This window comes from Taudactylus pleione, unplaced genomic scaffold, assembly GCF_031769625.1.
Source record: "Taudactylus pleione unplaced genomic scaffold, aTauple2 ptg000284l, whole genome shotgun sequence".
In the NCBI taxonomy this organism is placed as follows: Eukaryota; Metazoa; Chordata; class Amphibia; order Anura; family Myobatrachidae; genus Taudactylus; species Taudactylus pleione.
This window is the reverse complement of record NW_028284686.1, coordinates 1,764,362-1,789,902: the sequence shown is the minus strand read 5'-3', so window position 1 is coordinate 1,789,902 and position 25,541 is coordinate 1,764,362.

Sequence of the window (25,541 nt, the reverse complement as noted above, 5' to 3'; positions counted from 1 at the left end):
CCGGCTGGCTCATTTCTTAAAGGGTGGTGTAACCCACAAAGTGCACTACTCTCCAGCAAAAATCAAAAAATATTTTCTGTGTTTGTGTGCGCTTTAGCCGCACGTATATATATCAATATAACATAAATGGAGGACCAAACTTTCTCTGATAAAAATAAAATAGGGAAAGATCAAGAACCACTTCCTACTAGTGCTGTTGCTGCTGCTGGGAGTTGTTCATCATCCCAGAGAGGAAGTAGGAACATCACTACTTTTACTAAACAATTGACCCTCCAACAGTCCCTAGCGATGAGGATGAAGTACGACAGCAGTCATCCTGAAGCAAAACGTATAACTGAGGCCTTGACTGCTATGTTGGTGTTAGACGTGCGTCCGGTATCCGACATTAGTGCAGTGGGATTTAGACAATTGATGGAGGTAGTGTGTCCTCGGTTCCAAATCCCGTCTAGATTCCACCTGCATCCTCAAAGCAGCAGCGACAAGCGTGCGTCTGTCTGTTAAAGGGTGGTGACACCCTCAAAGTGTGCTACACAAACAATTAAAATATTGTTCTTTTTTTTTCTGTCTTTGTGAAATGTGTGGGCTGTAGCCGCACCTGCATCCTTAAAGCAGCAGCGACAAGCGTGCGTCTGTCTGTTAAAGGGTGGTGACACCCTCAAAGTGTGCTACACAAACAATTAAAATATTGTTCTTTTTTTTTCTGTCTTTGTGAATTGTGTGGGCTGTAGCCGCACTTGCATCCTCAAAGCAGCAGCGACAAGCGTGCGTCTGTCTGTTAAAGGGTGTTGTAACTCTCAAAGTGCTCCAAAAAATCAAAATTTTTTTTTTAATGTGTTTGTGACTTGTGTGCGATGTAGCCACACTTGCATCCTCAAAGCAGCAGCGACAAGCGTGCGTCTGTCTGTTAAAGGGTGGTGACACCCTCAAAGTGTGCTACACAAACAATAAAAATATTCTTCTTCTTTTTTCTGTCTTTGTGAATTGTGTGGGCTGTAGCCGCACCTGCATCCTTAAAGCAGCAGCGACAAGCGTGCGTCTGTCTGTTAAAGGGTGGTGTAACTCACGAAGTGCTCCAAAAAATAAAAAACTATTTTTTTTATGTGTTTGTGACTTGTGTGTGATGTAGCCGCACTTGCATCCTCAAAGCAGCAGCGACAAGCGTGCGTCTGTCTGTTAAAGGGTGGTGACACCCTCAAAGTGTGCTACACAAACAATAAAAATATTCTTCTTTTTTCTGTCTTTGTGAATTGTGTGGGCTGTAGCCGCACCTGCATCCTTAAAGCAGCAGCGACAAGCGTGCGTCTGTCTGTTAAAGGGTGGTGACACCCTCAAAGTGTGCTACACAAACAATTAAAATATTGTTCTTTTTTTTTCGGTCTTTGTGAAATGTGTGGGCTGTAGCCGCACCTGCATCCTTAAAGCAGCAGCGACAAGCGTGCGTCTGTCTGTTAAAGGGTGGTGACACCCTCAAAGTGTGCTCCACAAACAATAAAAATATTCTTTTTTTTTTTCTGTCTTTGTGAATTGTGTGGGCTGTAGCCGCACTTGAATCCTCAAAGCAGCAGCGACAAGCGTGCGTCTGTCTGTTAAAGGATTACATCGGTGACAGCATCCAAGTAGGCATGTCAGACAGTCCGTACCTGTACTGGCAGGAAAAAGAAGCAATTTGGAGGTCCCTGTACAAACTGGCTCTATTTTACCTGAGTTGCCCCCCCTCCAGTGTGTACTCCGAAAGAGTGTTTAGTGCAGCCGGGAACCTTGTTAGCGAAAGGCGTAGGAGGTTGCTTCCACAAAATGTGGAGAAGATGATGTTCATAAAATGAATGATCAACTCTTCCAGGGAGACCAGCCTCCAGAACGTACAGAACGTACAGAACGTACCTGTGGTTCCAGCAGGGACGAATTAATACTCTGTGAGGATGAGGATGTACATAACACTGAAGAGGGTGAGGAATCTGTGGATGAGGAGGATGAGGACGACTTCTTGCCTCCGTAGAGCCAGTTTGTGCAGGGACAGATTAATTGCCAGCTTGTTTTGTGGGGGCCCAAACGAACCAATCATTTCAGCCACAGTTGTGTGGCAGACCCTGGCGCTGAAATGATTGGTTTGTTAAAGTGTGCATGTACTGTTTATACAACATAAGGGTGGGTGGGAGGGCCCAAGGACAATTCCATCTTGCACCTCTTTTTTTTCTTTGCATTATGTACAGTTTGGGGCCTAGTTTTTCAATGCCATCCTGTCTGCCACTGCAGTTTCACGCCTAGATGGGTCACGTGTTTGTGCCGCCCACTCGTGTCGCTTAGCATAGTCATCCAGCTACCTCGGTGCAACCGTTTGGACATAAAAACACTATTGTGAGGTGTGAGGTATTCAGAATAGACTGGAAATGAGTGGAAATTAAGGTTATTGAGGTTAATAATAGCATAGGAGCAGAAAAACCTACAAATTCTGTGATTTTAGCTGTTTTTATGCTTTTTTTCAAAAAAATACAGATCCAAAACACAAAACCCAGAACCCAAAACACGGAAGGGTGGTTTTGGCAAAACCAATCCAGATCCAAAACACGAAGAAAGATCCAGATCCAAAACCAAAACACAAAACACGAAAAGTGGCCGGTGCACACCCCTATTTAAAATATGAACATTTGACACTAAAATGCAGTATACATTTCACCACATTAATAAATAACATTGGCTGACATCATTAATGTAGCTCCAGTCCACATCTCCTGAGATTACCCAATTTACATTCCTCCCAAAGCTGCGCAATTTTCTGAAGAGGACGGTCATCCCCTTTTGAGAAGCACCGAGTTTACCCGAATGGCTACTACATTTCGATAGATGTGCTGTGCTGCTAGAACCTCCAATTATAGAAATAAACAAGCTCAAGGTCATATTTTAGGGTAGTCAAGCTCCAAGTCTGCAGGCACATCCAAGTGAAACGCCCTTATCTTTGATGAGATACTTACCTCAAGAGGATATCTTTCCCTCAGTGGCCTGGGTGCAAGAAATGTATTTGGAGTATGTTAATGACAGCAATGATAATGTTATGTCAGTGTCCTGGGCAGCTAAGAGTGGTAGCAACAGCAAAGAGCTACCATTATGACATCACAGGCGTGAAACAGATTTTGGGTGAAAGAAAGCAGAAGATTGGAAATGTAGCAAATGATGAATTGGATAAGCAGTCTTAGTAGTACCAACATATAAATTGCACCATGTTCTGTATTAAGATTATTTGAATATATTCATTACTTAATATTTATATGAGAAAAGAAATACACGGTAGGGAATCCCTGTAAAATCTTGACCCGGATTGTGTGCAAACAAAGGCCCTCATTCAGAGCCATACGCTCTGAGCAGAGCGCACGCTCTGAATGAGGGCCGGGCTCCATTTTCATGGAGCGTCCTCCTGGACGCTCGTATAGCTGTGGGTCACCACCCACAGGCTATACGAGTGTGCATTGTGATGGTCGCGATGGTCGAGACCATCGCGACCATCGAATTTGCGAGCCGGAGCCTGCGGTTGAGGTTTTCAACCGCAAGCTCCGGAGTGATTTTGGCTCTATCAGAGCCAAAATCACTCCCACTGACATCACTAGTGATGTCAGTGGCCCGGCTTCTGATGGGAGGCGTTCCCGTGGGAACGCCCCTGTCAGGGAGGCACGCCCACCAAAGGGGGCGTGTTGTCAATCAACATTGACAGCACGCCCCCTTTGATCGGACACAACGAGCGAAGGACTTTCCTTCGCTCGTCGCGTCTGGCGCATGCGCACGACGGAGCTCCCTCCGTCGTGCGCATGCTCAGTCCATAACATCGACCCACTTGCGAGCGGACAGCCGCTCGCGAGTGGGTCTGAATCAGGCCCAAAGTTTTTGTCATTGGGACCCTTACCACAGCCTAAAGTTATCATATCGCTCCTCAGGTGCCAGTAATCCATATGAGCTTCATAGAAATATTTTATGTCATTCAGAATACAAGGCCTTTAGTGTTTTGTGAGTGTCATGAAATGAACATAACATTTTTGTTTTTATTTTAGTGTCTTCTTTGTTTTGGTCAGATGTTGTTTCTTTGTAAAGATATTGCAAAACGTCACTGGATCCTCTTAATATTTTCCATATAACTCATTTTACCATTGTTGTAAACTAGACAAGTGGGTAACAACAAGTACGGAGTAAGACCATATTCCTGATTCTATAGTAGCAGATATACAGTATTTACTGTAAGAAGAGTTTATCACCTCATTTACTTTGCTAGACCTCACAGCCTCTTAACCTTCTAAGAACCTCCATTATGAAAAAAACAAAGACCACATCAAGCAAAATCAATTTTAAAATATATTTATTATGAATTTTTAGCACAAGGAAAACAACACTTTATTTTTACTCTGCATTGTAAAATAAATTAGTGCCCAAGATTAGCCGGAGGCTCTTACAAGCTTGTCCTATAAGAAGACCAAGATGTTGGAAGCCTCATGACTCACAAAGAATCATCCTTCAAGCACTCAGGAGAGGAAAAACCCCCTGTGGAGGAAACCTCTGGGGACCCATGGCTTGAAGGACTGCCCGTCCCTCTGGGCACTAGGAGGCTATGCAGAGTTATATTTCCAAACTTATTTAAAATATGAACATTTGACACTAAAATGCAGTATACATTTCACCACATTAATAAATAACATTGGCTGACGTCATTAATGTAGCTCCAGTCCACATCTCCTGAGATTACCCAATTTACATTCCTCCCAAAGCTGCGCAATTTTCTGAAGAGGACGGTCATCCCCTTTTGAGAAGCACCGAGTTTACCCGAATGGCTACTACATTTCGATAGATGTGCTGTGCTGCTAGAACCTCCAATTATAGAAATAAACAAGCTCAAGGTCATATTTTAGGGTAGTCAAGCTCCAAGTCTGCAGGCACATCCAAGTGAAACGCCCTTATCTTTGATGAGATACTTACCTCAAGAGGATATCTTTCCCTCAGTGGCCTGGGTGCAAGAAATGTATTTGGAGTATGTTAATGACAGCAATGATAATGCTATGTCAGTGTCCTGGGCAGCTAAGAGTGGTAGCAACAGCAAAGAGCTACCATTATGACATCACAGCATGACCTCACTCGTGTTCTACATTCCTTAAAGGAGAAGTGCACAAAATAATCTCTACTGATGTGTGATATGTTTATATTCTGCATCACCTCTGCTTCCCATGATACACCTGCCATTTATTACACATCTGTCCCTTTGCCATCTCATTATTCGCCAAAGTTCTCTTTTACTGCATCCACTCATTGAATCAATCAGTTCGTAGCAGCTCTTTCTCATTTCATTAACCTGCTGCTTCTGTCCAATTTTTATTTTTCAAGACTGCTACTTGGGTAGAAAACAAGCAAGGGATTGAATTAATATAAAAAACACAATTGAAATGAAAATATTCTTAGGATGTTTATATATTGAAATAACATTAATAGCTAGGCCAAGGCAAGTTATTTCTGCACCTTTATAGGTGTGAGCAAAGCCGAGCGAGGATTTCCTGCAGGATGAGCAGCATTACACCAGCGTGCAATATTCTGATGGAAACGTGCTGCTAATTGAATTTCCCCAATAGTCTCTGTTCCCAGTATAGAATATAATTGGCAATGATGAAGATACAGTGGAGGACCCATTATGCCCATTATACAGTAGACTTTCAGGATTGATAAATATTCAGTTTAGCCTAATGTAACTTGATCAGTAGAGAAACCGAAAGATTGCATAAGAAAAGAGGTGTTTTAAACCTCTAGGATGGGGGCAGGCATGTATGCAAATTACTTGTGGGAGTTAGCCTATGGCAAGCAGGGGCGGGTTTGTAACAGGAACATTATATAGTGGGATAAAAGTGTGGGCCAAAGCCTCTTTGTTCCAGATTCCTCCAGGACAGGGAAGTGCATTTTGTCAGTTGTCATTTTCCTTAATAAAACTCTCTTAGTGCTTCTCCTTCTTCTCTCCTCCTTTTCCTTATTGTATTTAGTCATTCTTTTCATTTACTTCATATCATTGCTTTTACTTTTCCTTTCTGTCCTCAATCACTGTCTTTTCTGATTTCTTGTTCTGCTGGGGGTGGGTGTAGCTATGTCCTGCCTAGTAATGAGCCTCCCCAGACCCTGGTCCCTGGCTCCACAGTGCCCCCATGTTATTAGGAGCTGCAGGTGTGGTTCCCCTATTGATAGTTCTATCCCCCCTCAGGCTGCTGCAGCAGCTTTGTGGAAGGTGTGCCAGTGCGGGGGAGGGGTGCTTCCCTTCAGTCCTTAATGCCCCTGGTCAATATCATCTCTGTGGCTGCAGTGGCCAGCACCATAGGCAAATGCAGGAGGGGTTTATGAGTGCCTTGCCTGAACCCCCCCTCAGCCCACACCATGATGACTACAATAGAAGTAGCATATAATACTAAAGTTGCATGTTTTTTAGGATCCCCTCAGTGTCACAAATGAAATAACTAGCACTACAGTCCCTGTTGATCTTTTAAATGTGTCAGCCAGTAGAAAAAGTTAAAAAGCCAGTAATGAATATTGTTGTGCACCAACTAGATCTGGAAAACATGCACTGTACGGGGTGCACTGATATGGATCACCTATTGGATCAATTATTAATACTGGATAATACACCATCCAGTACATAGGGGGACCAATCTGTGCATCTGTGTCCAGGACAGTGCATGGTTTCTTTTTCTGCCCTCTCCCAGATTCCCCAACTTGCTCATATGATCTGTAAAGGAGCCTGCACATGAAATAAAAAGATTCAGCTCAGACAGGATGGCTCTACTTCTACATATAATTGCTTACTGTGTTTGCTGGTCCTGTATATGCCAGAATTATATCATTCAGTACATTCGTATGATGTATTTTATAGATGGTCTAAGTGCTGATTATGCCCTCTTAATGGTAGAAAACAGTTGCAGCAAACAGTGTCAGTATTATGCTGGGCATTGAGGTATCATTGGGGGAATAGAATGCTTTAGTGATGCGTTATCTGACAGTAAGGGGTAATGGCTTTGACACTGCTTTATTTATGTATGGCACCTTAGATCTAGCTTTTATTTCCTTTGAATCATATTATCAGTCAATAGAGGAGATTGTATTATATACTGTATTCTGAGCATTTAACTTACAAAATAGACAGAATACATGTGCTACAGTGAATTTCTACAGGGGTGCACAGCTTATTATTGCAATCACTGCCCCAAGCAGCTATCACCGGGAAGCTCCATTCTCAGCTATGCTCCTACTTCGACAAATATACATTGCTGGAGGTCACGCAGCCTTCGCGTCCTGCCTATGAGGGGTACAACGCGAGCAAAGCAGCTAGTTCAGTTCGTCAGGGCTAACAGCAGGCGTCTGGGGAAAATGCTTCGCCTTTAATAATTCCACCTGTACGCAGGGACGAAAATGTCGTTTTCGTCACCTCTGCTTGCGATGTGGTGGCAATCACCCAGTTGCCAAGTGTTTCAAGGGGGGTGCCCAGCAGCAGCCTGCACAGCCAGCAAAAGGCACAAGTGCTAAGTAAAGTTCCATCCCCTGTCCGTGTCACAGCGATAGCAAAATGGTTGAGTTGGTACCCGGTTCTGCAGGACGCAGAATTTTCGTTAAAAGGCTTCAGTTTTGGTTTTTGTTTACCTATTTGCAGGGATGTCGACACATATTCGCCTAGAAATTTGAAGTCTGCCTTTGAATTGCCTCACATTCTTAGGGAAAAAGTGGCTGGCGAGGTTAGCGTCAGGCGCATTGCAGGGCCTTTTGCAGAACCCCCATTAGGGATCTTGTGAATTCCCCGGTGGGAGTGGTTCCCAAGAAAATTCCAGGAAAATACAGGCTCATGCAACATCTGTCTTATCCGCCAGGCTCGTCAGTAAATTATGCCATACCAGTTGAGGTTTCCTCGGTGGTGTACCAGTCTTTTGACGATGCTTTGGACGTCATTAGGTGTTATGGTCCGGGCGCACTGATGGCTAAGATAGATGTTGAGTCAGCTTTTCGTCTACTTCCTTTGCACCCAGAGTCATTCCAGTTTATGGGTTTTTAGCTTGGACAACGGATATTGCATAGACAAATGCTTGCCTATGGGGTGTTCTGTGTCCTGTGCGTTTTTCGAGCATTTTAGCACCTTCCTACACTGGTGCGCGGAATTTATTTATTTAATTTTTGCGGTAGTCATGGAATAGCCCACTATCTCGATAACTTTCTGTGTGTCGGCCCTTCCGGTTCAGGCAGATGCAGTTATCTTTTGTTTTCTTTACGAGCGCTGTTTTCTCATTTGGAGTTCCCATTGCTGCGGACAAAACGGAGGGCCCTTCCCCTTGTCATTCCTGGGTATCGAGATCTGTACCTCGGCGGGTTCTTGTCGCATTCCTCTCAATAAGCCTGTCAAGTTGCGTAATGCCATAGCGGAATGCACGGCTTCCAGTAGAATTACCCTGCGGCAGGCGCAATCCCTCCTGGGCCTGTAAAGTAATTCCAATGGGCAGAGCTTTTTCACGTAAATTGGAAAGGGCCACGGCTGGTGTCACTAACCGAGACATTTGCTACATTTATCCTCAGAGATTAAGCAGGACCTCTCTGTCTGGGTCTCGTTTCTTCGGGATTTTAATGGCGTTCGGTTGTGGATGTCTCCAGCCGCTGACAATTTGCAGCTGCAGCTGTTCACCGACGCAGCAGACACCACAGGGTTCGGATGTTACCTTGATGGCTCCTGGTGCGTTGGCCGTTGGCTGGAAGAATGGGTGGGAAAGGGTTTGACTAAGGACTTACTCCTTCTCAAACTCTTTCCCATAATGGTTTCCTTGGAAATCTGGGGGGAATGGTTACGCAATCGCAGCATCATTATCAGGTGTGACAACCTGGGCGTGGTCCATGCGATACAATCAGCAACATGCGGCTTCCCTGCTGGTTTTGCGCTTGCTAGCGCAGCTGTGCTCACATGTTTGCGCTGTAACATCATGTTTAAGGCAAGACACGTTCCTGGGGTGGAGAATGAGATAGACGATGTGTTATCACGTTTCCAGTGGGCTAGGTCCCGATCTGTGGCCCCTGGTACTGACGTTGTGCTTTGCCCCTCTTATGTTTGGCAGGTGATCGAGCCGGCATGGAGGGCTTAGCAGAACAGTCTTTAGCCCCCTCCACGTTGTGAGCATATCGGCAGGCATGGAATGAATGGGAAGATTATTCCCGTTGCAGCAAACAGGCAGGTAAGAGTCAGCATCGTTCGATGCTTTCTTTTATTTGGAGTCTCCATTTGGCTGGCAGATCCAGGGCTTCTGTTGCGCGCTCTTTGGGGGGCATTGCATTTTATTGTAAATTGAAGGGCCAACCTGACTTTACTAAAAGTTTTCTGATTGTGAAGGCTTTAAAGGGTTGGGCACGGGTCTCCCGGCCAGTAGCTGACCGTAGGAGACCTGTGGACGCTCATCTGCTTCCGGCAGTATTAGGGGCGGTTCTCGGAGTGGCTCTTACTGCGTATGAGGCGGTCCTGATTCAAGTGGTGTTTTCAGAGGCTTTTCACGGCACCTTGAGGGTATCGGAGCTGGTGGCATCATCCAAATGGGTTGATGCCGCCATGCTCCTCTCGGATATCCTGGTCAGTGAGAGGTCTGTTCTCTGTAGGATTCGGCGGTCAAAGACCGACCAGACTGGTAGGGGTAGGTGGATCTCGTTGGGTCCATCTAGGTATGAACAGATCTGCCCCGTGGCACTAGCTATGCGGTATGAGTTATTGCGGCCGGATGTTCCTGGTTCATGACTCATGCATATGGACAGGACTCCGCTTACCAAATACCAGTTTGGTTGGTTTTTGAAGAGGTGTGTATCAGTTTTAGGCCTCCCGCCTCAAGATTTTGGTACACACTCGTTTCTGATCGGAGCCGCAACTTCGGCGGCAGCTGCGGGTTTCTCGGCATCAGAAATTAAGGACCTGGGACGTTGGAAATCGGATAGTTATAAAGGTTACATTCGACCTAGGCGTGAAGGCCCTTTGTTTTAAAGTCATTTCACAGTCTGTTCCGGTTACGTTTATATTTTATGCTTGCCTGGTTTTTGTCTTGTCTCATGTACTGTCCTGTCTTGTCTGTTACCCCTGTCCGTCCTACTCGGGATTAGCTACTCGCCATTGCTGGCAATGGGAGTCTTGAGGGATTTTACAATTTTTACCTGAACTGACGGATTCAATTCGGCTATTCTCAATCATTTAATTAGGCCATAGTCCATCCCTCAGCAGGTTTTTATTTTACCTCTTGCCGAGTTCACCTGTTTTTTCCCAATTCCCCACCCATTCTTCCCCTTTGTGTCTTCTGTTTGTCTCAGCCACTTCAAATAGTAAAGTCGGCGACCAATAGAAAATTTTTCTTTTTGGCAGATACTCACTTATGTTCTATCAGATCCCACTAATACACCATAAAATTTTATTGTTTTATGACAATTACTAATTTTTTATTTACTGCTTTCCTCCACCTTTAGGATTGCTCTTTGACACGCAGGACATTTGGGTTATAGGCCACTCATATATTTTCTGGGCTGCTAGGTTTGAGTTCAGATCAAGCTCCAATTTTTGAATATTCAGCTAGGGTCCGTTGGATAGGTTCCAGAGGTATGAGATGGCATTCCTTTTGTCCTAAACTGTTAGAGTATGCAAGGCTTTTTGGTAGGCCACGTATTTTGGTGGCTTATTTAGGAGGCAACGACTTAGGGCAGAGGTCCACTGTAGAATTACGAGTTGATATTGTCAACGATTTGGCGAGGGTGCTATCGGCCTGGCCCTTGTGTAAATTAATTTGGTCTTGCATTGTACCTCGACAGGTCTGGCGTGGGGTTAGGAGTTTTCCTGCTAATGACGAAGCTAGGAAGAAACTTAATTTCGCAGTTGCCAAATTTGTGATGGCCAATTATGGCCGTTTCATTTACCATAAGAACATTCAATTTCGATTTAGTTATATGTATAGACCTGATGGAGTTCATTTAACAGAGGAGGGTTTGTCATTGTTTATTGGGGATCTTTTTGAGGAGTTGGCGTTATTGGGGTAGTACTTGGTATGGTGGCGGTGCGGCGGTTCTATAAGCAGAACCTTGCTGTGGCGGGAAAGAACGGCAGGTCGCCAGTCCGGGTGCAATTATGATTTAAGGGCGCTCCCTTCGTTGACTGGTAGTTGGCTGTACCAACCTAACGGGGGGCAGTATCACCACCTAAACGGGTGGGAAGTCAAGATGGGGGTGAGCGTTACCTTTTGTTGATGATATGAGTTACATGGTTATGTGTATGCACTCTGGGCGATCTACGCCTGCTATGCCTTTTGTTGTTTGTGTGTGGGCATAGCAGATCTGGCTGATTTCTGGCCGTCCTTTCTTTGCCACCATACATCCTTAAATAAATAATAATTATTATTGCTCCAATAAATCGCCATCAAGTTATCTGCCAAATCCACGTCTCAGTGTCTTTATTTTATGTTAGTATGATAAGTGGTTTGCACACATGACAACACCTCATCCGATAGAAGGTTTAGAGAAACCGAAAGATTGCATAAGAAAAGAGGTGTTTTAAACCTCTAGGATGGGGGCAGGCATGTATGCAAATTACTTGTGGGAGTTAGCCTATGGCAAGCAGGGGCGGGTTTGTAACAGGAACATTATATAGTGGGATAAAAGTGTGGGCCAAAGCCTCTTTGTTCCAGATTCCCCACCCTCCCTCCCCTATAAATTTTGGTATGTTGTGGGTTTGGTTTTGGGTGGCGGGAAAGAACGGCAGGTCGCCAGTCCGGGTGCAATTATGATTTAAGGGCGCTCCCTTCGTTGACTGGTAGTTGGCTGTACCAACCTAACGGGGGGCAGTATCACCACCTAAACGGGTGGGAAGTCAAGATGGGGGTGAGCGTTACCTTTTGTTGATGATATGAGTTACATGGTTATGTGTATGCACTCTGGGCGATCTACGCCTGCTATGCCTTTTGTTGTTTGTGTGTGGGCATAGCAGATCTGGCTGATTTCTGGCCGTCCTTTCTTTGCCACCATACATCCTTAAATAAATAATAATTATTATTGCTCCAATAAATCGCCATCAAGTTATCTGCCAAATCCACGTCTCAGTGTCTTTATTTTATGTTAGTATGATAAGTGGTTTACACACATGACAACACCTCATCCGATAGAAGGTTTATGCAATATATCCCTGTTATGTTTGGCCACTATACAGATTAGGCCCAATGTGCTAAATATACGTACACTCTGGGGGTCGTTAAGAGTTGGCTGTGCTGGCAAAGTGATTTTGTGAGGGGGCACACTGCACGCTGATAGATGCTGCGCTATACTCTGCTGATTAAGTGCTGTGTCCAGAGACTCACAGGTGGCTGTGCTGGCAAAGTGACTGTGTAAGGGGGCACAGTGTACGCTGATGTATGCTGCGTTATACTCTGCTGATTAAGTGCTGTGTCCAGAGACTCACAGGTGGCTGTGCTGGCAAAGTGACTGTGTAAGGGGGCACAGTGTACGCTGATGTATGCTGCGTTATACTCTGCTGATTAAGTGCTGTGTCCAGAGACTCACAGGTGGCTGTGCTGGCAAAGTGACTGTGTAAGGGTGCACACTGCTCGCTGATGTATGCTGCGTTATACTCTGCTGATTAAGTGCTGTGTCCAGAGACTCAAAGGTGGCTGTGCTGGTAAAGTGACTGTGTAAGGGTGCGCACTGCTCGCTGATGTATGCTGCGCTATACTCTGCTGATTAAGTGCTGTGTCCAGAGACTCACAAGTGGCTGTGCTGGTAAAGTGACTGTATATAGGGTGCACACTGCTCGCTGATGTATGCTGCGCTATACTTTGCTGATTAAAGGGGCTGTGTCCAGACTCACAAGTGGCTTTGTGTGCAAAAAAAGAAAGAAAGAAATGGTCCGGCACACATATCTAGTTTATATGTGTTTTTTTTCTGTGGCACTACAGGTCCCAGCTGGTCCTGGATGATTTCTTCAAGCTGCAACGTGATTTTTCAGCCATGGGTATGCAGGCACTTGTAGTGCTAAAAGCGCCTGCATGCGCGAGCCGTTTTATTTATTTGGCTGGCTGCATTTGTGTGGAAAAGGTGTGTGTGTCTGTGTAGGCTTTTGTCAGTGTGGGTCTGCGTGTGTGTGTCTGGGGAGGTTATGGTGTGCTGAGAGACGATGAAGAGGGAGATGGTGAGGCTAAGAGATGCAGGGTGCAGGAAGGTAGACAGGGGAAACGAGTCTGGTTGAACCGCTGTTGTAAGACGATGACCTTGTTAATATTCCCACACAAACAGGCATCTTCCGGACGATGTGACCTACATGAATAATAAATGCTGACTGAGGACGCCGTCTTCCCATGGAGGATATATTTCTTCAGAGGTTCCACATTGTGAGAAACCACCGTATAGGTAAGGTATATATGGAATGGAAAGTAATGTTCCCAGAGTGACAAGAAATGGGTGGTGTGCCATGTTGGCACGCCCCATTTTTAATGGACACGCCCCTTTGGTTTGTGACCACATCCATTTTTTTTGCTGCGCGCCATGGGGCGCGCAGATATATTTCTCTATGTGTGTCTGTGGGGGTGCGGGGCACGCCGTTCTTCAACTTGCTCTGGGCTCCAAAGGCCCTAGTGATGCCTCTGGCTCTTTTCTTTCCTAGGGAAGAGGCGCACATCCCCCTGCAGAATAGGCTTGGACTAGGTGACAGGAGGACCCCTTGCTTTGGGTTTTCTTCTTATCGTGTCAGCAGCACAGGATCATAACATTGAGCAATTGCCTGGGACTTGGCAGACTCAATTAGGCATCTCGGAAGTGAATGTGAGCCAAATATGTCATTTTTAATCCATTCATAATGGCTACCTGTTTTGCAGGTGCACCCCACTGCTTCTGAGTCTGCAGGATGATTGCATTAAATAATGCAGTTGGACAGGGTATCCAACCTCTTTAAGAAATGCCTTGAAAACCATCCTAAATAGTTGCTATTTAAAGGGACTGTAACCTTCCATATGTCGTTTGCTTCATTTTCTCCAGCACAGAAGAGTATACATGTTAGAAAAATTTTATATTATTTCAATTTCACCTGATCTCTTTCATTTTTTGTGTCCTTTCTGGACTGGACCACTTCCCCAATGACATCATGTACTACCGCCATATCCTGCACATCGCCATCAGGTCATCACCTTAAACAATTATGTAGTGCCAATATTATCAAATCTCAATTCTAGTTACAGGATAGTTCTGGGAGGCGTGAAACAGATTTTGGGTGAAAGAAAGCAGAAGATTGGAAATGTAGCAAATGATGAATTGGATAAGCAGTCTTAGTAGTACCAACATATAAATTGCACCATGTTCTGTATTAAGATTATTTGAATATATTCATTACTTAATATTTATATGAGAAAAGAAATACACGGTAGGGAATCCCTGTAAAATCTTGACCCGGATTGTGTGCAAACAAAGTTTTTGTCATTGGGACCCTTACCACAGCCTAAAGTTATCATATCGCTCCTCAGGTAACAGTAATCCATATGAGCTTCATAGAAATATTTTATGTCATTCAGAATACAAGGCCTTTAGTGTTTTGTGAGTGTCATGAAATGAACATAACATTTTTGTTTTTATTTTAGTTTCTTCTTTGTTTTGGTCAGATGTTGTTTCTTTGTAAAGAAATTGCAAAACGTCACTGGATCCTCTTAATATTTTCCATATAACTCATTTTACCATTGTTGTAAACTAGACAAGTGGGTAACAACAAGTACGGAGTAAGACCATATTTCTGATTCTATAGTAGCAGATATACAGTATTTACTGTAAGAAGAGTTTATCACCTCATTTACTTTGCTAGACCTCACAGCCTCTTAACCTTCTAAGAACCTCCATTATGAAAAAAACAAAGACCACATCAAGCAAAATCAATTTTAAAATATATTTATTATGAATTTTTAGCACAAGGAAAACAACACTTTATTTTTACTCTGCATTGTAAAATAAATTAGTGCCCAAGATTAGCCGGAGGCTCTTACAAGCTTGTCCTATAAGAAGACCAAGATGTTGGAAGCCTCATAACTCACAAAGAATCATCCTTCAAGCACTCAGGAGAGGAAAAACCCCCTGTGGAGGAAACCTCTGGGGACCCATGGCTTGAAGGACTGCCCGTCGCTCTGGGCACTAGGAGGCTATGCAGAGTTATATTTCCAAACTTATTTAAAATATGAACATTTGACACTAAAATGCAGTATACATTTCACCACATTAATAAATAACATTGGCTGACGTCATTAATGTAGCTCCAGTCCACATCTCCTGAGATTACCCAATTTACATTCCTCCCAAAGCTGCGCAATTTTCTGAAGAGGACGGTCATCCCCTTTTGAGAAGCACTGAGTTTACCTGAATGGCTACTACATTTCAATAGATGTGCTGTGCTGCTAGAACCTCCAATTATAGAAATAAACAAGCTCAAGGTCATATTTTAGGGTAGTCAAGCTCCAAGTCTGCAGGCACATCCAAGTGAAACGCCCTTATCTTTGATGAGATACTTACCTCAAGAGGATATCTTTCCCTCAGTGGGCTGGGTGCAAGAGATGTATTTGGAGTATGTTAATGACAGCAATGATAATGCTATGTCAGTGTCCTGCTGACATAGGGCAGCTAAGAGTGGTAGCAACAGCAAAGAGCTACCATTATGACATCACAGCATGACCTCACTCGTGTTCTACATTCCTTAAAGGAGAAGTGCACAAAATAATCTCTACTGATGTGTGATATGTTTATATTCTGCATCACCTCTGCTTCCCATGATACACCTGCCATTTATTACACATCTGTCCCTTTGCCATCTCATTATTCGCCAAAGTTCTCTTTTACTGCATCCACTCATTGAATCAATCAGTTCGTAGCAGCTCTTTCTCATTTCATTAACCTGCTGCTTCTGTCCAATTTTTATTTTTCAAGACTGCTACTTGGGTAGAAAACAAGCAAGGGATTGAATTAATATAAAAAACACAATTGAAATGAAAATATTCTTAGGATATTTATATATTGAAATGACATTAATAGCTAGGCCAAGGCTAGTTATTTCTGCACCTTTATAGGTGTGAGCAAAGCCGAGCGAGGATTTCCTGCAGGATGAGCAGCATTACACCAGCGTGCAATATTCTGATGGAAACGTGCTGCTAATTGAATTTCCCCAATAGTCTCTGTTCCTAGTATAGAATATAATTGGCAATGATGAAGATACAGTGGAGGACCCATTATGCCCATTATACAGTAGACTTTCAGGATTGATAAATATTCAGTTTAGCCTAATGTAACTTGATCAGTATGCAATATATCCCTGTTATGTTTGGCCACTATACAGATTAGGCCCACTGTGCTAAATATACGTACACTCTGGGGGTCGTTTAGAGTTGGCTGTGCTGGCAAAGTGATTTTGTGAGGGGGCACACTGCACGCTGATAGATGCTGCGCTATACTCTGCTGATTAAGTGCTGTGTCCAGAGACTCACAGGTGGCTGTGCTGGCAAAGTGACTGTGTAAGGGGGCACACTGTACGCTGATGTATGCTGCGTTATACTCTGCTGATTAAGTGCTGTGTCCAGAGACTCACAGGTGGCTGTGCTGGCAAAGTGACTGTGTAAGGGGGCACACTGTACGCTGATGTATGCTGCGTTATACTCTGCTGATTAAGTGCTGTGTCCAGAGACTCACAAGTGGCTGTGCTGGTAAAGTGACTGTATATAGGGTGCACACTGCTCGCTGATGTATGCTGCGCTATACTTTGCTGATTAAAGGGGCTGTGTCCAGACTCACAAGTGGCTTTGTGTGCAAAAAAAAAAGAAAGAAATGGTCCGGCACACATATCTAGTAGAGATGAGCGGTTCGGATTCTGTGGAATCCGAACCGCTCCGAACATTGGGGATCCGAGTCCACCCGAACCCTGTTCGGGTGTTCACCGCCTGACTCGGATCCCCGTTCGGGGCCGAACGGCGGCCGCCTGATGTCGGATTCTCACTAGAGAATCCGACATCAGGTCTCCTCGCGTGTAGGGCAGAGCGCAGTGATAGCGCTCTGCCCTACACAGACACAGACACACAGCCGCCAGCGGCAGCTGTGTGTTTGTTACAGCAGCCAATGAGAGTCACACAGACTCTCATTGGCTGCTGCACGGAGGGAGCCGGCTGGAGCTCACACATGAGCTCCGTCTTCCGGCTCCCTCCTCAGCGTGTGACAGAGCGGACGGCGCGGGAGCGGGGATACAGGTAAGTTTTATTTTTTTTATTTTTTTACTTGTCAAAGGTCCGGGGGCGCTACTGGGGGGGGGGTCTGCACTACTGGGGGGGTCTGCTACTGGGGGGGCTATACTACTGGGGGGGCCATACTACAGAGGGGCCTGCTACTGGGGGGGCTATACTACTGGGGGGGGGTCTGCACTACTGGGGGGGGGTCTGCTACTGGGGGAGGCAATACTACTGGGGGGGCCATACTACAGAGGGGCCTGCTACTGGGGGGGTTATACTACTGGGGGGGGGTCTGCTACTGGGGGGGCCATACTACTGGGGGGGATCTGCACTATTGGGGGGCCATACTACAGAGGGGCCTGCTACTGGGGGGGGGCTATACTACTGGGGGGGTCTGCACTACTGGGGGGGGTCTGCTACTGGGCAGGGCTATACTACTGGGGGGCCATACTACAGAGGGGCCTGCTACTGGGGGGGCTATACTACTGGGGGGGTCTGCTACTGGGGGGGCCATACTACTGAGGGGCCTGCTACTGGGGGGGGCCATACTACTGGGGGGGGCCTACTACAGGGGGGGCCATACTACAGGGGGGGCCCATACTACAGGGGGGGCTACTACTGGAGCAGCCTACTACTGGGGGGGCCTGCTACTGGGGCAGCCTACTACTGGGGGAGCCATACTACTGGGGGGGCATACTACTGGGTGGCATGCTAATGGGGGGCATACTACTGGGGGGGCCTGCTAATGGGGGACATACTACTGGGGGGGCCTGCTAATGGGGGGCATACTACTGGGGAGCATTCAACTGGGGGCACTGCATAGTGGACCGTACTACTAAGGGGACTGCATAGGGGGCACCACTGCTGGGGGACATTGTGTAAGGGACACCGCTACTGTGGGCATTGTGTAAAAGGGTCACTACTGTGGGCATTGTGTAAAAGGGGCACTACTGTGTGTCGTAACATAAATAAGAGACACTATTTATGGTGTAATGTGAATCAGGCCCTATGTGCGGTGTAATGCTAATAAGATTGTGCACTGTGACTCCTAGGGCCGTAGCCCACTTTGTAAACAAGTACTGTGACTCTGCTGGCCGTACCCCACTGGGTGGGTGCACTACTTTTCATTTCTGCTACTGCTGTGTGGCAATGTGTCATAGATGTGCTTTATACTGTGCTGTCTGTGTCGTTGTGCCGCTGCTTTGTCGCTTAGTAACCAGTCAGCTCACTGCAACCTTTGGCCAATAATGTTGAAAACAATATTATAAGCTGTGATATGGTCTAAATTGACTGGAAATTAATGTTATTGAGGTTAATAATACTCTAGGAAGAAAAAAAAGACCAATTTATGTGATTTTAGCTTTTTTTGTCAATTTTTGTAAAAAAATCCAAATCCAAATCCAAATCCAAAGCCAGTCACCGCAGTTTGGCAAATCCAAATCCAAATCCAAAGCCGGACGACGAATTAGAACCAAATCCAAATCCAAATCCGGCAAAAATGGTCCGGCGCACATCCCTAATATCTAGTTTATATGTGTTTTTTTTCTGTGACACTACAGGTCCCAGCTGGTCCTGGATGATTTCTTCAAGCTGCAACGTGATTTTTCAGCCATGGGTATGCAGGCACTTGTAGTGCTAAAAGCGCCTGCATGCGCGAGCCGTTTTATTTATTTGGCTGGCTGCATTTGTGTGGAAAAGGTGTGTGTGTCTGTGTAGGCTTTTGTCAGTGTGGGTCTGCGTGTATGTGTCTGGGGAGGTTATGGTGTGCTGAGAGATGATGAAGAGGGAGATGGTGAGGCTAAGAGATGCAGGGTGCAGGAAGGTAGACAGGGGAAACGAGTCTGGTTGAACCGCTGTTGTAAGACGATGACCTTGTTAATATTCCCACACAAACAGGCATCTTCTGGACGATGTGACCTACATGAATAATAAATGCTGACTGAGGACGCCGTCTTCCCATGGAGGATATATTTCTTCAGAGGTTCCACATTGTGAGAAACCACCGTATAGGTAAGGTATATATGGAATGGAAAGTAATGTTCCCAGAGTGACAAGAAATGGGTGGTGTGCCATGTTGGCACGCCCCATTTTTAATGGACTCGCCCCTTTGGTATGTGACCACATCCATTTTTTTTGCTGCGCGCCATGGGGCGCGCAGATATATTTCTCTATGTGTGTCTGTGGGGGTGCGGAGCACGCCGTTCTTCAACTTGCTCTGGGCTCCAAAGGCCCTAGTGATGCCTCTGGCTCTTTTCTTTCCTACGGAAGAGGCGCACATCCCCCTGCAGAATAGACTTGGACTAGGTGACAGGAGGACCCCTTGCTCTGGGTTTTCTTCTTATCGTGTCAACAGCACAGGATCATAACATTCAGCAATTGCCTGGGACTTGGCAGACTCAATTAGGCATCTCGGAAGTGAATGTGAGCCAAATATGTCATTTTTAATCCATTCATAATGGCTACCTGTTTTGCAGGTGCACCCCACTGCTTCCGAGTCTGCAGGATGATTGCATTAAATAATGCAGTTGGACAGGGTATCCAGCCTCTTTAAGAAATGCCTTGAAAACCATCCTAAATAGTTGCTATTTAAAGGGACTGTAACCTTCCATATGTCGTTTGCTTCATTTTCTCCAGCACAGAAGAGTATACATGTTAGAAAAATTTTATATTATTTCAATTTCACCTGATCTCTTTCATTTTTTGTGTCCTTTCTGGACTGGACCACTTCCCCAATGACATCATGTACTACCGCCATATCCTGCACATCGCCATCAGGTCATCACCTTAAACAATTATGTAGTGCCAATATTATCAAATCTCAATTCTAGTTACAGGATAGTTCTGGGAGGCGTGAAACAGATTTTGGGTGAAAGAAAGCAGAAGATTGGAAATGTAGCAAATGATGAATTGGATAAGCAGTCTTAGTAGTACCAACATATAAATTGCACCATGTTCTGTATTAAGATTATTTGAATATATTCATTACTTAATATTTATATGAGAAAAGAAATACACGGTAGGGAATCCCTGTAAAATCTTGACCCGGATTGTGTGCAAACAAAGTTTTTGTCATTGGGACCCTTACCACAGCCTAAAGTTATCATATCGCTCCTCAGGTAACAGTAATCCATATGAGCTTCATAGAAATATTTTATGTCATTCAGAATACAAGGCCTTTAGTGTTTTGTGAGTGTCATGAAATGAACATAACATTTTTGTTTTTATTTTAGTTTCTTCTTTGTTTTGGTCAGATGTTGTTTCTTTGTAAAGAAATTGCAAAACGTCACTGGATCCTCTTAATATTTTCCATATAACTCACTTTACCATTGTTGTAAACTAGACAAGTGGGTAACAACAAGTACGGAGTAAGACCATATTTCTGATTCTATAGTAGCAGATATACAGTATTTACTGTAAGAAGAGTTTATCACCTCAATTACTTTGCTAGACCTCACAGCCTCTTAACCTTCTAAGAACCTCCATTATGAAAAAAACAAAGACCACATCAAGCAAAATCAATTTTAAAATATATTTATTATGAATTTTTAGCACAAGGAAAACAACACTTTATTTTTACTCTGCATTGTAAAATAAATTAGTGCCCAAGATTAGCCGGAGGCTCTTACAAGCTTGTCCTATAAGAAGACCAAGATGGTGGAAGCCTCATGACTCACGAAGAATCATCCTTCAAGCACTCAGGAGAGGAAAAACCCCCTGTGGAGGAAACCTCTGGGGACCCATGGCTTGAAGGACTGCCCGTCCCTCTGGGCACTAGGAGGCTATGCAGAGTTATATTTCCAAACTTATTTAAAATATGAACATTTGACACTAAAATGCAGTATACATTTCACCACATTAATAAATAACATTGGCTGACGTCATTAATGTAGCTCCAGTCCACATCTCCTGAGATTACCCAATTTACATTCCTCCCAAAGCTGCGCAATTTTCTGAAGAGGACGGTCATCCCCTTTTGAGAAGCACTGAGTTTACCCGAATGGCTACTACATTTCGATAGATGTGCTGTGCTGCTAGAACCTCCAATTATAGAAATAAACAAGCTCAAGGTCATATTTTAGGGTAGTCAAGCTCCAAGTCTGCAGGCACATCCAAGTGAAACGCCCTTATCTTTGATGAGATACTTACCTCAAGAGGATATCTTTCCCTCAGTGGCCTGGGTGCAAGAGATGTATTTGGAGTATGTTAATGACAGCAATGATAATGCTATGTCAGTGTCCTGGGCAGCTAAGAGTGGTAGCAACAGCAAAGAGCTACCATTATGACATCACAGCATGACCTCACTCGTGTTCTACATTCCTTAAAGGAGAAGTGCACAAAATAATCTCTACTGATGTGTGATATGTTTATATTCTGCATCACCTCTGCTTCCCATGATACACCTGCCATTTATTACACATCTGTCCCTTTGCCATCTCATTATTCGCCAAAGTTCTCTTTTACTGCATCCACTCATTGAATCAATCAGTTCCTAGCAGCTCTTTCTCATTTCATTAACCTGCTGCTTCTGTCCAATTTTTATTTTTCAAGACTGCTACTTGGGTAGAAAACAAGCAAGGGATTGAATTAATATAAAAAACACAATTGAAATGAAAATATTCTTAGGATATTTATATATTGAAATGACATTAATAGCTAGGCCAAGGCTAGTTATTTCTGCACCTTTATAGGTGTGAGCAAAGCCGAGCGAGGATTTCCTGCAGGATGAGCAGCATTACACCAGCGTGCAATATTCTGATGGAAACGTGCTGCTAATTGAATTTCCCCAATAGTCTCTGTTCCCAGTATAGAATATAATTGGCAATGATGAAGATACAGTGGAGGACCCATTATGCCCATTATACAGTAGACTTTCAGGATTGATAAATATTCAGTTTAGCCTAATGTAACTTGATCAGTATGCAATATATCCCTGTTATGTTTGGCCACTATACAGATTAGGCCCACTGTGCTAAATATACGTACACTCTGGGGGTCGTTTAGAGTTGGCTGTGCTGGCAAAGTGATTTTGTGAGGGGGCACACTGCACGCTGATAGATGCTGCGCTATACTCTGCTGATTAAGTGCTGTGTCCAGAGACTCACAGGTGGCTGTGCTGGCAAAGTGACAGTGTAAGGGGGCACACTGTACGCTGATGTATGCTGCGTTATACTCTGCTGATTAAGTGCTGTGTCCAGAGACTCACAGGTGGCTGTGCTGGCAAAGTGACTGTGTAAGGGGGCACACTGTACGCTGATGTATGCTGCGTTATACTCTGCTGATTAAGTGCTGTGTCCAGAGACTTACAAGTGGCTGTGCTGGTAAAGTGACTGCATATAGGGTGCACACTGCTCGCTGATGTATGCTGCGCTATACTTTGCTGATTAAAGGGGCTGTGTCCAGACTCACAAGTGGCTTTGTGTCCAAAAAAAAAAGAAAGAAATGGTCCGGCACACATATCTAGTTTATATGTGTTTTTTTTCTGTAGCACTACAGGTCCCAGCTGGTCCTGGATGATTTCTTCAAGCTGCAACGTGATTTTTCAGCCATGGGTATGCAGGCACTTGTAGTGCTAAAAGCGCCTGCATGCGCGAGCCGTTTTATTTATTTGGCTGGCTGCATTTGTGTGGAAAAGGTGTGTGTGTCTGTGTAGGCTTTTGTCAGTGTGGGTCTGCGTGTGTGTGTCTGGGGAGGTTATGGTGTGCTGAGAGACGATGAAGAGGGAGATGGTGAGGCTAAGAGATGCAGGGTGCAGGAAGGTAGACAGGGGAAACGAGTCTGGTTGAACCGCTGTTGTAAGACGATGACCTTGTTAATATTCCCACACAAACAGGCATCTTCCGGACGATGTGACCTACATGAATAATAAATGCTGACTGAGGACGCCGTCTTCCCATGGAGGATATATTTCTTCAGAGGTTCCACATTGTGAGAAACCACCGTATAGGTAAGGTATATATGGAATGGAAAGTAATGTTCCCAGAGTGACAAGAAATGGGTGGTGTGCCATGTTGGCACGCCCCATTTTTAATGGACACGCCCCTTTGGTATGTGACCACATCCATTTTTTTTGCTGCGCGCCATGGGGCGCGCAGATATATTTCTGTATGTGTGTCTGTGGGGGTGCGGGGCACGCCGTTCTTCAACTTGCTCTGGGCTCCAAAGGCCCTAGTGATGCCTCTGGCTCTTTTCTTTCCTAGGGAAGAGGCGCACATCTCCCTGCAGAATAGGCTTGGACTAGGTGACAGGAGGACCCCTTGCTTTGGGTTTTCTTCTTATCGTGTCAACAGCACAGGATCATAACATTGAGCAATTGCCTGGGACTTGGCAGACTCAATTAGGCATCTCGGAAGTGAATGTGAGCCAAATATGTCATTTTTAATCCATTCATAATGGCTACCTGTTTTGCAGGTGCACCCCACTGCTTCCGAGTCGGCAGGATGATTGCATTAAATAATGCAGTTGGACAGGGTATCCAACCTCTTTAAGAAATGCCTTGAAAACCATCCTAAATAGTTGCTATTTAAAGGGACTGTAACCTTCCATATTTCGTTTGCTTCATTTTCTCCAGCACAGAAGAGTATACATGTTAGAAAAATTTTATATTATTTCAATTTCACCTGATCTCTTTCATTTTTTGTGTCCTTTCTGGACTGGACCACTTCCCCAATGACATCATGTACTACCGCCATATCCTGCACATCGCCATCAGGTCATCACCTTAAACAATTATGTAGTGCGAATATTATCAAATCTCAATTCTAGTTACAGGATAGTTCTGGGAGGCGTGAAACAGATTTTGGGTGAAAGAAAGCAGAAGATTGGAAATGTAGCAAATGATGAATTGGATAAGCAGTCTTAGTAGTACCAACACATAAATTGCACCATGTTCTGTATTAAGATTATTTGAATATATTCATTAATTAATATTTATATGAGAAAAGAAATACACGGTAGGGAATCCCTGTAAAATCTTGACCCGGATTGTGTGCAAACAAAGTTTTTGTCATTGGGACCCTTACCACAGCCTAAAGTTATCATATCGCTCCTCAGGTAACAGTAATCCATATGAGCTTCATAGAAATATTTAATGTCATTCAGAATACAAGGCCTTTAGTGTTTTGTGAGTGTCATGAAATGAACATAACATTTTTGTTTTTATTTTAGTTTCTTCTTTGTTTTGGTCAGATGTTGTTTCTTTGTAAAGAAATTGCAAAACGTCACTGGATCCTCTTAATATTTTCCATATAACTCATTTTACCATTGTTGTAAACTAGACAAGTGGGTAACAACAAGTACGGAGTAAGACCATATTCCTGATTCTATAGTAGCAGATATACAGTATTTACTGTAAGAAGAGTTTATCACCTCATTTACTTTGCTAGACCTCACAGCCTCTTAACCTTCTAAGAACCTCCATTATGAAAAAAACAAAGACCACATCAAGCAAAATCAATTTTAAAATATATTTATTATGAATTTTTAGCACAAGGAAAACAACACTTTATTTTTACTCTGCATTGTAAAATAAATTAGTGCCCAAGATTAGCCGGAGGCTCTTACAAGCTTGTCCTATAAGAAGACCAAGATGTTGGAAGCCTCATGACTCACAAAGAATCATCCTTCAAGCACTCAGGAGAGGAAAAACCCCCTGTGGAGGAAACCTCTGGGGACCAATGGCTTGAAGGACTGCCCGTCCCTCTGGGCACTAGGAGGCTATGCAGAGTTATATTTCCAAACTTATTTAAAATATGAACATTTGACACTAAAATGCAGTATACATTTCACCACATTAATAAATAACATTGGCTGACGTCATTAATGTAGCTCCAGTCCACATCTCCTGAGATTACCCAATTTACATTCCTCCCAAAGCTGCGCAATTTTCTGAAGAGGACGTTCATCCCCTTTTGAGACGCACCGAGTTTACCCGAATGGCTACTACATTTCGATAGATGTGCTGTGCTGCTAGAACCTCCAATTATAGAAATAAACAAGCTCAAGGTCATATTTTAGGGTAGTCAAGCTCCAAGTCTGCAGGCACATCCAAGTGAAACGCCCTTATCTTTGATGAGATACTTACCTCAAGAGGATATCTTTCCCTCAGTGGCCTGGGTGCAAGAGATGTATTTGGAGTATGTTAATGACAGCAATGATAATGCTATGTCAGTGTCCTGGGCAGCTAAGAGTGGTAGCAACAGCAAAGAGCTACCATTATGACATCACAGCATGACCTCACTCGTGTTCTACATTCCTTAAAGGAGAAGTGCACAAAATAATCTCTACTGATGTGTGATATGTTTATATTCTGCATCACCT